Genomic DNA, 10938 nt, shown 5'->3' with positions numbered 1-10938 from the left:
AATGTGATCCTCCGTCCTTTCAGGAACAGAGGATACCGAGTACTGAAGTCACAATAGTGAAACAAGGACTATGAAAGCACAGTTTTCAGTGCCGGGTTTGTACTCTGAAACTTAGCAACTTGTTTCTGTCTTCTGAAAACAGGCTTTTGTCCTTCAAAAACTTTGATTTAAATGGTGGAAAACCGACACTATGTTCTTCTGACAGGTAATGCACAAAGCACAATATATTGCATCTGTCAGCAAGCTTTGAGTATTTCTGTTTACCACAGAAAAGAGTTGTCTCAACTTTTGTTGATCTTGCTGATCTTTGATAGTATTTCTGCAAGTTTAGATGTTTGGGAAACCATTTTGTGAGGCATGATATAGCTTAACACTAGCAAGATTTTCTGCAGGTGTATTTCACATTGACGTGTTTTTTAAGTCTTTATTGTGAAGTTGTTACTGGTTTACTGTTTTGGGCTGCTTCGATAGCCGTGTGTTCTTTTACAGTGAGCCCTCAGTGGAATTGAACAGCAAATAAAAATTAGTATCACACATCAGGCATCCTCATAAAACCACCCAAAACTTGTTCTGCCTGCTGACCAAACTAAGGGATTGTCTCAATGACTTCCTCTTAATGTAGCAGATTTTCTTGTGGGCTTTGCCTGTCTTATTCTACCCTCACACAGACATGGATTATCGAGATTTATTCCAAGTTGTATTGATTTGCAAAGCAGAGCAGTGGCCCATCCACATTTGAACTGCCACCCCTTGAAAAATTGATGTATCTGATAGAATGGCATCAGTGTTATGCAGCGGTGCAAAATGTAAAGAGGAAGGAAACAGCCATGCGAACAAAGCCGTAAGCCTTACAAACTTCTTATATATAGTTACAGCTTCCAGTTTCATTAATGTTCTTAGACATTGCTGACCTCCTCTGTAGTCACCAGCTATTCAGCTGAGGAAGCTGGGCGTGCACAACAGCACAGCTGAGGTCAAATTTTAGGCTTACACTGATGCAACCTCACTGACTTAACTAGATATGACTGAGAACAGCATGTGGCCAGCTATATGACTCAGAAGACAGGACAGGCACATTCTTTCAATGGATAATTGTAGACCTGTCCCTTCAGAACCTGCTTGTGGGTTATAAACAGAAGAGAGGGAGAAACATCTCTGTAGTCACAATTCAGGGATGTGAAATCCAGGGGGGGACAGGACTCGGGCACACAAAGGTTTTCTGTTCTAATCTTTAGACCACCTTTGAAGGCTCTCATCTGCAAACAGGGCAACTTATTGCAACAGGTCAGCAGATGATGCATCTACTCTCACTTTAGGGAGGCTGTGCAGGCCTGAAGGAGTTTGTGTGAAGGTTTTGTCTGAACACACCATGTTGCCATCTACAGTAGAGAAAGCTCAGAGGCTTCATGAGCAATTTGTCCTTCCCTGTAAGAAGACAAAGGGGAAACGTATAAGAGAAGGGTGTTGTGGGCAGTGGAGGGCACCCATGTCACCCACCATTGCAACATGAGGTAGTCCCTACTTGCAAGGCAGGACTGCCTTCTACCATTGGTAGATTTGGTGCTTTGCTCTGGGTCTTACCCTGCACAATAAGTCCCTAAAATCTGTGGGTATGGACATAGATACTGGGTTTAATGAATGATAGATGATTTAAAAAAAAAAAAAAGGCAATATAGACCAGTAGTCTGTTAGAGATTTCTGCTCCTATAGATGGGATAATGGAATGGCTTGGAAATAATTCAGAATTACGACTTGAGTATTACAGTGCAGTGAAACCAGTGTTGGGTTAGAGTATAAGCCCAAGAATGTTGAAAAGCAGATATTTTTATCTAGATGTGTACGTGTACAGGTACAGAATGGAATATACAAAGGCTGTATATGAAAATGTGTTTGCAGCACTGTGCTGTTCATACACCTGCTTGGGTTCTCAGTTTAAGCTTTCCAAGGTAAAGATGCCACAGTGATTGTAAAAGATACGCTGTGTGTTGTATCATCATTTATGATTGTGGATTTCCTTCCATCTCTAAACTGCAATTAAATGTTCCTATCATCCTGTAAATTAGCCTTTCTCCTTTAAATATCACATTTGCAACTCTATGTTCATATAATCCTGTAATTATATAACTATTTTCATTTCAGCACTGATTCAGCAATGTACTTAAGCATCTGAATAATCTCTTTGAACCCAATGGGACTCCTTACATGCTTAAAATTAGGCATGGTTTAATTACTTTGCTAAATCAGCAGCTATACTGGTATACAGAAATGGGGATAAAGGAGGTAGCTTGCATCTACTGTAAACACCGTTACTGAACTGGACATTTCTAGACTCTAATTTTACCTTCTTACTTTAAATGTTTTCAGCTGAATCATATTATTGGAGACACCATATGTGAGGTATTCAGATGAATCACATCTTTTAAAACTACATTTTCTCTGGAGGCAAAGCAGTTTTAAGAGGCTTAAGACCTCCCTTGCCCTGTGTGCTCTCTTGAAGTTGACTGCCCTTTCAGGCATGTGATTGCAACTGGTTGCAGACCAGCACCAGAGAGGGCTGGATTGCTGTGCTTATCAGGATTACAACATGATCTCATACTGCATAGGTATATCTGAGATAGCAGTAAACTATGATGCATGAACAGAAACTGATAGTGGAGATGGGAAGACTAGGGGCCACCTCAGTCCACTACAATACTGAAGAAAATATATGTATATACCTACATCCTGAGAAATCTTTCCTGTGGTCTTCTATCCTAAAATTGCATTTTGTCTGGGACCTGTAACATTAAGAGTTTTAACCAAAGCATATCCATGAGATCTCTAACTTTTACCTTATGCAATATGAACTAAGAAACTTAAAGCATAGCCACTGAGTTGGAATTACAGCTCTTTTATATTCAGAAGAAATGGGACAGCAAGAAGTACTCTTGAAGAACGTGGGAACATGAAAGAATGAAATGAAACATTGCAGACTGCCTTTCGTAGCAGAATATGAACGTCTGTACCAAGTATCTCCAATTTTTACATTAGGAAACAGAGGCAAATAGGCTAAGTTCTTCAGAGTTCAGTACAAATGAATGATTTCTATGAAGCCCAATGCTGTGATAACTTTAAAGAATTCTTCCTACTGTCATAATGTCTCATCCTAGCATAGAAGTACTTTCAGAGAGCAACGGTCTTACCCTGAGTCAAAACAGGACTGATGATAGGTTTGGTATCTTTGGTACTTAAAACGGTGATTATTTTAAAAAAACACCAAGACAGAATCAAAATTCTCTACAGGGCAGGCAAGGACAGAATTCCATCCCAAAGTCAGAATTTATTCTCAGCACACAAAGAGCACGAAAAATGTGCCAAAATATGCTTAAAAACTATTTTAAAGACACAGAATCCATACAACAGTTGTTAAAGTTCCTGTTTGTAGCTTAATATCCATTAATGGAGATGGACTTACCCGAAGCTGTGAATAATGAGAGGCTGCCCAGACAAACGTTTATGGAACGAGGTGGCAGTCTGCAGGAAGCCTGGATCTCAGTTAAAAGGCCAGCGCACAGCCCCATAAAAAAGAAGACAAAAAGAGTAGAGGAGGGATATTTGTACTCCTTAGCTAGGAGATCTATTTGGAGATGTTCATGGAGTGAATGGGAATGGAGCCCCTTATGAGGAAAAGAGGCTTTAGAAAGGATCAATCAAGAGGGGTTTTGATCTATTTGTTTCACAGATTAGGTTCTGAAAAATAGATCAGTCTGTGAGGAAAAGGCCTGATTATTGGTTTCTAGTTGAAGTCTGTTTCATGCAGGTTTTAATGGTAGTGGCCTGGTGGTGGTAACACTGCTGCTAGCAAAATGACTAATGCCCTGGAAGGTATTACTGGAATAATTTGCCATCTTGCAGAGCTTGTTCCATAACTTTACCAAATGTTTTTTGCATCAGACCCTTATCTTCTGCCTGAACATATCTTCTAAGCATTTAATGTTGATTTACAGATTTGCTTGGGTAGAGAATAAATACCCTTCATCTAGTGAGGATGTGCTTTTTGCCTGAATGTTCTCTAGCTTCAGCTATCAGACATCATATGAGTCAGTTAAATAGGTCTTTTTATATCTCATTCCACCGACAAGATCACTGAGGTACTATATATTATATAGAAAAACTGCTTTACCTTCTGATGTTCTAACAGCAGTCACCTCTGACTCCAGAGCTAGGCTGCTGTAGTACAGAGAATCCAATTAAACAGCCTCTGTATAAGAAAAACATAGTGATGTTCAGCACTTCAGAATGTAATTTAGCTACCTAAAAGCTATTCTATGTGACCTAAAATTGGGATTATAAAGCTCCTGTTCCTATTTACCTATGCATACTAGAAATTAATGCTGGTTTGCATCAAAAACTAAGTTTTGCAAGTGAGAGGAAGGAACACACTTTTTTTTTTTTTTTTTAATTTGATCTTTGTTTTGTTGTCAAGCACTGACACTGCAGCGTTTCCACAACTTGGATACTGCCACAGTGAATTTCTAGGCACTTGACCTCAGTGCAGTAGTGGCATGTGCTGGTTTCTCATGTGCTGCATTAGGAAGAGCTGGGTACCATGGGAGGGATCCAAAAAATATACAGCTCCTCAGTCTGTATTCTGTCTAAATGTAATCTTAAAGAAAATAATAAGGAAATTTGCAAATTCTGCCTCTCTTTAGGTCTCTGGAGTTTACTTGTGGCTCTGTGTCTTCCTCCAGTCCAAGTCCAATATCTGGGTTTAATAGTAGTTTTCTTTGTTTCATTGCAATAATAGATCAAGGGTTATTTTCTCTTTAAAAACATTGCTCAAGAACTGGTTGTGTGTGTTTTGTTGCAAGTGTTAACTGGCGAGTGTGAGAAGTCTTTGGTAATGTACATTGAATGAACATGGGTCTTCCTCATTTTCTGCAATATTACTATTTTGGACATATAGTTATTCATATGACTTGCTTTCTCAGATCTTTCACAATTCCAGGGAAAGGGATAGGGATTATGGCTCCTTGTTCCTATGCTTCCTTTTTCGTGGAATCCCTTGGGTGGGAAGGGCCTTCAGGAGGTCTCTGGTTCAGCCTCTTGCCCAAAGCAGGACCAGCTCTCAGACCAGGCCAAGCTGCTCAGGGCTTTCTCCAGGCAGGTCTTGAAAATCCTCATGGAAGGAGATTTCTTCTCCTTTCTTCTCCCATGGATGACAGCCGTTATCCTGGTAATCAGACCATTCTCTTGAAGTAAACAGGCTGAACAGGTCCTAACAGAACTGGAAGTTTGATATTTTATATAACAAAGGGTGGTAGCAGTATTACCTTTTCCACCAAGCCTGCAGCCACTACTACAGTCTTTTAACACATCCAGATCTGGCAGTGGTTGTCAGGTGCCTTCTGTGAGTGTCTACTGGAGTACGGGTTTCAGGAGAGCCAAGTAAGGATTGACTTTATGGTTGATTTAATGGCAGTACATAACGTCTATTGATATTTAACTGTGTGTTTTTCATTTACAAACAGGGACACGTCTTCTCTGTAACGTTCTCTTCCCTTCTTGTCAGTGTGTGTCTCCTGTTTCAGCTCCTTGATGTTCTCAAAACATCCTTCAAAAATTGCACTCAAGTTACCTGTGGGCAAAACTCATTCTAGAAATCAAAGGGCAAAAGGTTCATTAATATTGATGATAATGAATCCTAGGATTGCCCTTAGATAAACCAGCTATAAACATTAATACAAGTGACTGTATAATGTAAACACAAGTATGATGTTCTAATTTATTTTCTGTTTCCTTCTGTTTGTTAATTCATTGATTTATTAAATTGCTTAACTGGAAGAAAAGACTTTGCAAATAACAATTTCATTTGTTACACACTTATAAGTGTTTAATATTAATAGTTCAGGAACTGAAGAGTGGAGGTCTGTTGGAATGATGCTACCACCTGTGCAACATGATTTTCCCAGCTTGCCCTTATTCCCATTGCTCAAGGTTTGGATCAGCACAGGGCTCATGATAATCTCTGACTTATGTGTACTCTGTCTGTGCAGGACAGGGATGAAACAGCTCAGAAGAGCCTCCTACCTACCGTGTGTCCTACCATCTATGTGAGTAACCAGTGTACTGAAGGAAGAAGAAAAAATACCTCAGGCCCCATCTTGCACTAGCAGATGGGTTGAGACATAATAGATTTACGGACTCTCTAGATCAGAATCTGTTTGTTCTGCTGAAGTGTACAACGCACAAGGTACGGAAATTTTATGCTTGCTGCAGCTGTTGAATTCTTACTAGTATCGCTCTGATTTCTCACTGCTTATTAAGAAATTATTCACACTTGTGATGAGCATCATACAATGAGTCATACAATAGCTTTTTTATGCTAGATCTTTCCAACATTCACAAAGCTGTTCGTTTTTGCTTTAAGAAAGGAAAGTGAGTCCAAGTAGCTGTTCAGCTCCTGCCTCTTCCACTTTACTTTTACTTAATTTTCTCATGACCTAAGTCTTCAGATGTTGGGCACAGAATTATGATGATGTAACTCATGATCAGTAACTCATGATTGCATTACTGAAATGATTCATTATGGATTATAACCTTTGACAATAGGAGGGTGACTTCTAGCTGAGTAGCTTCAGTGCAGCTAGACTCCAAGCAACCACCTCTGTTTTGCTTTGTTCATGGAATACACTGGAGTGGAGAAGCTGCCTAATGAGCGCTCATCAAGGGCCCCATGAACACAATGTTCGTGAAGCATAAGCAAGCAGGTCGTACCGTGACCAGCTCCCAGAATTAATCTGGTTTCCTATTCATTCAATAAAAGAAGAAAAAGCTTTTCCCACTCTGAAACCTCTTTATTCTGTTCATTCTTTACATGGGATAGTCTGCTTTTTCCTTTTGTTAAAAAAACAGACACACCTAATTTTTTGTCATAATTTCTGTTCAATTAACCACTTCATTTATGATCTGACTCAATTGATCTTAATAAAGTTATATCAGCAATGCATTTGATCCAGTGAGTTTTAAAGCAGTAGACTGTTTTCTTTTTTTCTCCTATATGCACTTGTTTCTTTTTTTTTTCCTTACAACTGGTGGCAATATTCCTATTTTGTATTATAAGTACATGGGTATTCGTCTTCATGGGCTTGAGGATGGTTTGTTTACCACATCCTAATAAACAGCCTGATTACCATGAGGCCCTGATTATAACCCATAGGCAGTACATTATCTTCCATCTTCTGAGTAAGAATTTTCTTAAGTTTCACAATACTGCTCAGAAAAAGAAGTAAATGTTACTTTCTTTTGTGGTTTGTCTTGTTAGCAGTCATTGTCCCTGCTCTGTGGCCAGTACAGTTTGCCTCTAGGGATTTATATGACACGGTTAAATCTGTTTTAACCATTAGAGCCCAAAATTACCTTAACATGTTTTGTGGAAATACTTTCCAGGGGCCCAAATAAGCATTTGGATTTGATAGTCCCCATGTTGATATTCTCAGTGAAAGCTGACGAGTGCTTGCAGCAGAACCTGTGTGATGAGATGCCCCAAGTATTTGTGTCATGAATGCTACAAAAATAACTGGTATTTTTCCAGAGGTAGTCTGGTAAGAAATGTACTTAAAAGGGACAATGGAGAATTCTGGAAGAAGCTTCCAAGCAAAAGAAAAACAGCCCTGAAACTTTTCTTGTTCTTATTTTGCTATGGACACTTGTTCACCACCATGTGAGACAATAGAGGGAAAAGTGATGTTCTTGGGCTGTTGTCATAACAGGGAGGAGCTGAAAAAAGCTACGTAAAAAGAAGCATGGACAGCAGATTGAGACAGGTGATTTTTCTTCTCTACTATGCTCTTGTGAGACTCCCACCTGCAGTACTGTCTTGTTCTGGGGTCCCCCGCACAAGAAGGACATCGACCTGATAGAGCAGGTCCAGAGGAGGGACGTGAAAATGATCAGAGGAGTGGAGCACCTCTCCTATGAAGACAAGCTGAGAGAGTTGGGCTTGTTCAGCCTGGAGAAGAGAAGGCTCCAGAGAGACCTTATAGTGTCTTGTCGTAACAGGGACTTGTAAGAAAGATGGAGAGGGAATTTTTACCAGGGCCTGTAGTGGTAATGGTTTTAAACTTAAAAGGAGATAGTTTCAGATTAGATATAAGGAAGAAAATCTTTATATGAGGGTGGTGAGACACTGGAACAGGTTGTCCCATGTTGTGGATGCCCCCTCCCTGGCAGTGTTCAAGGTCAGGTTGGATGGGGCTTTGAGCAACCTGGTCTAGTGGAAGATGTTTCTGCCCATGGCAGGGGGGTTGGAACTAGATGATCTTTAAGGTACCTTCCAACCCAAACCATTCTAAGATTCTATAAAAAGAGTAAATTATTGTATTTCATACTGCCTACAAGAGAAAGGAATGATTCAGTCATTTATATAAATGCACTGGTATATGAAATTAGGGAAAATGTGACAATTGACTTTTGTTCTTATGTACTTTTTAATTCTCAACCTACAAAAAACTTTTGGAAAATTCTATGCTAGATAGCAGCTGCAAAATTTACCTTCCTACTTAAAATTTTGTTTTAATGAATTGAAGCCTGCCTTTACAATATAGTGGCCGCTGCCCAGGCCTTGTAAGTCACTTTCTATTTACCATCAGCACTCCACTGAAGTTCAAAACTGCTGCCTTGTAGCATAGCCACAGGGGTTATACATTTTCCATGAAAAATAATGGAAGATTAGTGTCTTCTGCCTAGAAAACCTTAGCCAGGACATTTATTTCATAGACGTACTCAGCAAAGCATTCTAGGCATGTAATCATCTGAGATGTCTCATAGACAAGAGATAAGTGCTGTTACATGCAGGTGTGTTGCTAATATGATGGGCAGATACTAATCGCTCTGCAGTTACTGGTAGCATGATGTATACATAGATACGCATCTAAAGAGCAGAAAGCAGGGAATGATGAATTTAGAAAGATAGTTTTGATAACATCTTTGCTGTTCTATTAAATTATTAAGGGCTGCCTCAGCTTGAGCATTCTGAGTGTCTATCACACAGCCTCCAGGAAGCACCAGGTGCACCCCAGCAAAGTGCTCTCAGGCCACCACCCCTACCACAAAGCCCTCACTATTACCTCCAGGCAGGGTCTCTCTGCTTGAGCTACTGCTCTTGGGTTTTCATTTCCCTGCCAGCCTTGCAGCCCCACAGCGCAGGCCCCCCTGGGACCTGACTGTACCCCACTGCCCACCCACTGCAAATCTTTCCTGCCTTCCCTCCTCACCCCCAAGCAGTGCGGGTTGGGGGGGTGTAGTGGTGCCCAGGACCATGCTGTGGTATGTCCCCTGTGCTGGTGGCCACCTGTCCTAAGTGGCTAGGATCCCCACAAAAAAGCAGATACTCAGTCCTTCAAAGCTGAGACATTCTGGCCTCCAAGCAGAGACCTGGGGCCTGAGGATAGCCTGCTCCTGCCTTTGTCAAGGCTGTGGTCCCCAGGTGTCGGTTCATGGACCGCTTAAAGCCTCATATCCCACTGGGACAGGTGTCAGAAAGGATACCAGGCTGGACCAGGAAGACGTCTCCTGAGGCTACCCCTTCAGTAAGCGTGGTCCCTCCTCCAGCGTGGCACAGCCCTAGGGTTGCTGGGCCATGCTGCCAGTGACAGTGTTGAGGTCCCATATCTCCATCCAAGCAGCGTGGCCACTGGTGCCGTGTGGGGAGTGGAGAGAAGACCCAGGCTGCCAGAGAAAAGCCTAGAGCTGCCACGTCTGTCCTCCACTGGGCCCGGATGGCAATGGTGCAGGCAGGCGTGCCCCAGAGAGGGCAGGAACGGTGAAGATGGAGCCACCCAACATCCCTGAAGGCAGCATTCCCCTTCTCTACGCAGGCTGTTTCCAGAAAGCTTGCGCTGAGCTCCCGGGGGAAACTCCTGTCTGAACCAGAGTCCTGCAGTGAAAATTCCATGAACCTCCTTAAAAAGTACGGTTCATGTGAGTTTTGCTACATAAGCCCTTCGTCCCTCCCGGCAGGGGATCACCGTTCTTCCCATGTGCATAAATTTGTGCTGTTTCTTTCCCTCGGCGAGAGTCTCGGCCTGGATAAATCAGCCCCTTTGCTCTGGCTGGCAGGCTGGCTGCTGCACAGGCGCTGTGCTCGCTGTTTTTTTAACCAGTAGTGGGAACACAAACTGAGGAATATGCTGTGTCTGCTATCTCCTGATCCTTAAGCTGATCTCTAGCCATAAAATCAGGAAATTTAGTATTTTCACTTCTGTAACCGAGCATACCTTTCTGAGTCCAACAAGGAGGTCCCTCTTGGCACACTGCTCTTCAGGCGACGCTGAATATTTTCCAGTGAAGAATAAAACTGGTGAAATACCTGGCTTTTGTTATCCCAAATGAGCTGTGTGTTATGGCCAAAACAAAATAGTTTGCTTGGGGCAGGCAGGAGCCAGGGAGGAGTAGAAATGAAAAACCAAGGAACTAAATTCACAGACCTGAGGGGAATAGTAATGTTGCCTTTCCCTCCAGTGCCTCAAATTTCCTTCTGAATGCTCTAACCCTGTGCTTCTGGGTAATACAGAGTCAGTGGTACCATCCCCAGCCATCTGAGGATTCAAATGGAGTCAAGAGGAATGTTTTGAATTAAATTAAATGTACTGTGGAAGATTTTAATTCCTGTAAAGCAAAGATGTAAAGATCTTAAATTTTATCTGAATTATATGTGCATACAGCTTTTTGCTTCTCTCACTGTCCAACTGAAAATAAACCTCACTTTTGCACATCTCTGTTACGGACCAAATAGAAGGGAGAAGTGTTGCTAGAAAGGCCTCAGATCCTCGGACATTTTCAGTATATGGTTTTACGACACCAGACTCATGGTCTGCCTCTTCATGCAAATGTTTATGAAGTGCCTAATGTGTATCTAAAAGGGACAGCAGAGAGAGATGCAGTTCTTTGAGTGAGACC

The sequence above is a fragment of the Nyctibius grandis genome, chromosome 2 (assembly GCF_013368605.1).
Source record: "Nyctibius grandis isolate bNycGra1 chromosome 2, bNycGra1.pri, whole genome shotgun sequence".
In the NCBI taxonomy this organism is placed as follows: Eukaryota; Metazoa; Chordata; class Aves; order Nyctibiiformes; family Nyctibiidae; genus Nyctibius; species Nyctibius grandis.
This window is presented reverse-complemented; position numbering follows the sequence as displayed.